The sequence below is a fragment of the Nannobrachium achirus genome (genome assembly GCF_963921795.1).
Source record: "Nannobrachium achirus genome assembly, chromosome: 4".
Taxonomy (NCBI): Eukaryota; Metazoa; Chordata; class Actinopteri; order Myctophiformes; family Myctophidae; genus Nannobrachium; species Nannobrachium achirus.
In genome coordinates, this window is record NC_137813.1 from 39,331,356 (window position 1) to 39,334,803 (window position 3,448).

General features: G+C 46.2%; 1 pseudogene across 1 annotated transcript; it reads right to left on the reverse strand.

Annotated features, from left to right (window-relative positions):
- Positions 1-47: 47 nt before the first annotated feature.
- On the reverse strand, positions 48-2,923 carry LOC308283532 (putative phosphatase phospho1; annotated as a pseudogene). The gene is made up of 3 exons (XR_013963335.1): positions 2,811-2,923; positions 2,467-2,557; positions 48-1,146 (listed from the first exon to the last, which is right to left on the reverse strand). The product of XR_013963335.1 is annotated as a putative phosphatase phospho1 (transcript).
- Between the last annotated feature and the right edge of the window lie 525 nt (positions 2,924-3,448).

The following is a 3,448-nucleotide window of genomic DNA, read 5'->3' on the forward strand; positions in this document are numbered from 1 at the left end:
TCCAGTATTAACCCAGCGGGCTGCATAATTTGAAGTTGGGGTCCACATTTGGCCCATGTATGGTATACATAATATTATCCCCTTGCCTCCTCCTCCTCCCTCCTACCAGTCGTGTGTGTGTGTGTCTGTGAGAGAGAGATCGCAATGTGTTTATTTCTACTCTGCCACAAACTTCCTGAGTCGCTGCACCACCTCCTCGGCACTGGCCCACGGCACAGTGACGGCTTTGAACTCCCCGGAGCGCGGCCTCATGGATCTCGGTGATGTGGCGGTGCATGGGGAAGTCTCGCCGTGGAACGCCACGTCCTTCGGCCCCAGGATGAGGGCGGGGCAGAAGTCGTTGGCGCCGTCGCCCACGTAGGAACACCCTCTGGTACCGGGCGGCCGCGCTCCTGCGCCCGGGCGGGTCACATAGTCCCTGACGACCACCTGCTTGCCGACATGTTCTCCCCGGGCACCGCGCTGGCAGCCGTGGGTGTGGAAGGGACGGAGGACCAGGGCGCCCCGTCCCTTGTTGAACGTGGACGGGTTGGTGAAGATCCTGTGGAAGAGCTGGCGGGCGCCCACGCGGCGGAGCACACGACTCGATGAAGAAGGCGTTGGCGGTCCGACACCAGCACAATCTCAAAGTCGTGCGGGGGGGCCGTGTGCGGAGGAACTGGAAGAGGGTCAGCATGCCGGGGGTGGCGGGGAGCTTCTCCCATGACGTTGCGGATGTCACTCTCGTTTCACGCCCTGCTCCGCCAGGTAGGCCGAGCACGCGCTGCATGTACTCGTTGTAGCGGCCAGGCTGGTAGGTGTCCTTCAGCCAGACTGGGAGGTGCTGCCCTGGGGCGGCCTTGCACCACCACGTCGTCACTAGGTCTCGTCCACGATGGTCTCGTCAAAGTCAAAGAAGATGAGGAAGCGCTTGTCCATTGGGGATCTGTGATGAATGGGAGGCCATGTTTGTGGTGCGTCTGGATCGCAGTGGTTCCTCCTCGCCTGATGGAACAGAACAGCAGTTGAAGAAAAGACTCCCCCATGATTGACTATGTCACAAAGTCCCTTTTTACTGGTGCCAAGCGGCATCAAAACACTTGACAACTGTCCAGCATCCCACACTACGGCAGGGTTCATAACGCGGAGGCCAAGCAAAGGGTGGCTCTCTGGGAAGTATTGGTGTACAAATAGATGGAAAAGGGGAGAAGAAACATAGGAAATGATTGGAGATGAAAAACAGACAGAATAGGCTGTTATTTGAACAAAACAAAAAAGAATCTAAGACAGTTGTAGAAGACAAATGAAGCCCCAGCCACCCACTGGTGAAAAGTAAGAACATTTACCACAAGTAGGCCTACTGTAAAAGTTTGAAGCACTTTTACTTTACTTTTCCATTTCCATTTTTAGGGTTACTAAAACTTAAATACTTTCTACCAAGGGGTCCTTCAACAGGGGGTCCGGGACCCCTAGGGGGTCCTCAGAGTTACTACAGGGGGGTCCTTCCAAATTTTTCCAATGATTTTATATATTTAGATCGGCTATTTTCAGCTAAGTGGTTTGGTGTAGGAGGGGGAAAAAGAGCAGACTAAGTACAGAGTAAAAGGTCAAGTTTTATTAGGTAATGACAGCTCAAGTGGTTAAATATCTGAAAACACAAATTGACATGAATCTAAAATACACTGATGATTGTGCTGTCGAATGATGAAACTATATGGAATCTATGAAAAGGTTGTGGGGGGTCCCTGCTTCATATCTCTCAACTAAGGGGTCCCTTGGCCTGAAAACGTTGAAGATAAGACACCTGCTTTATACCAATAGGCTATATCACAGGTGAAACATTGTACTTTTTACTCCACTACAATTATTTGGTAGCTTTAGTTACAAGTTACTGTGCTGAATAACTAATTAATACAAGACATTAACAGATGAATGATGACGATGCAGTATTATAGGCTAATCCTAATCTAGACCTAAAAGTTAAATTGATAAACACCATCAATGCATTAGCCTACAATTACAATCCAGTAAATATGATTGTTAAGAACACAAATTTATTTCTACATTCTGGTATTGCTACTTTTACAAAAGTAGCTATCTTAGTAGTACTTCAACCCACTGCCAGCCACCAGCAGTCATTGTAGAGAAGAAAATGGAATCAATAGAAATTCAACCCAATCTCCTTAAATACACCCATGAGAATTGAGAGCAGTGTGGTGATTGGTCGGAGTTTTAATTGTGATAATGGGCAGCCTAAGCAAACATCATTCCATTAAAATCAATGAGGGGCGGAGGTGAAAAAAGGCAGGTTTTGAAACTTTAATTTATGATAGGTTGTTACCCAGCAGCCAGCACACGAGTGTGTGTTAAAAAAGAACTATAAATCTTCAAAACCAGCAAGGCGTCGCATCTTTTCGACAAGCGACACCATTGGAGGCATAAAACACTAAATAAAGTAGCAATAAACCATATTATAACTATGATTACCTCAAATTTATCGTAGTGTCAACAGCGGATGATGAGGAACCACATTACCCTGGAGCGACTCCTAAACACACTGGAGCTGCACAGTGCAAACCTAGAAAAAGAAATAATATAAAGTCTACTTTACTTTATATAATACAAAACAAACTGCTGCATACTAGCCTACTTTGCAAAGTCAAACATTCGACATATTGAACATCACCATTGTGGCAAGCAGGTTTGCTTGACAAAAATAATTCAAGTCTGTTAATGAAATAATTATACATAACAAAATAGCCTAATAATAATAATTATAACAATTAGTGTCTGTTGCACCTAAAACCTAAGGAAAGAGAATGAAACTTCACCTGTGCTGTAAGCGATGTCCCACGCCACGAGGGTTTCTCACTCCAGTCGTTGCGTAAAGCTCTCTCTTGGCTACTAGTCATTCTCCGGAGAACGAGCGTTTTCTGCGCACTTTATGGCCCATCAAAACACAGGGAGCTTCTGACGTAGCCTACATGTGTCATGAATCCGCCCATGAAGTCCTTGGAGGTCCGGACGGTGTGTGCGCTGTCACTTCAACTAAAGCTGTCACTTACATGCGTGCACGTGCCCCCAGGCCAAGTCGACAGGAGGAGGAGGAGCTGTATAGGCTATGATGGAGCGATTTGAGTAGCCTAGGCTTCAGCTGGTTTCAGCTGGAGTTGAGCCATGCATGCCTGGCTAAGGCTGGCTTAGACTATAAGGTGTATACATATACTGTATATATAGGCGGCGGCCTATGCGTACTACCTGTCATGTAGGCCTCCCTAGATATAGTGAAATTCACTATAAGATTAACTTCTCTATAACTTAACAGCTACCATACAATCACACAATCAATCAGTTCAAGATCGTAAGTTGTATACATATACTGTATATATAGGCCTATGCGTACTACCTGTCATGTAGGCCTCCCTAGATATAGTGAAATTCACTATAAGATTAACTTCTCTATAACTTA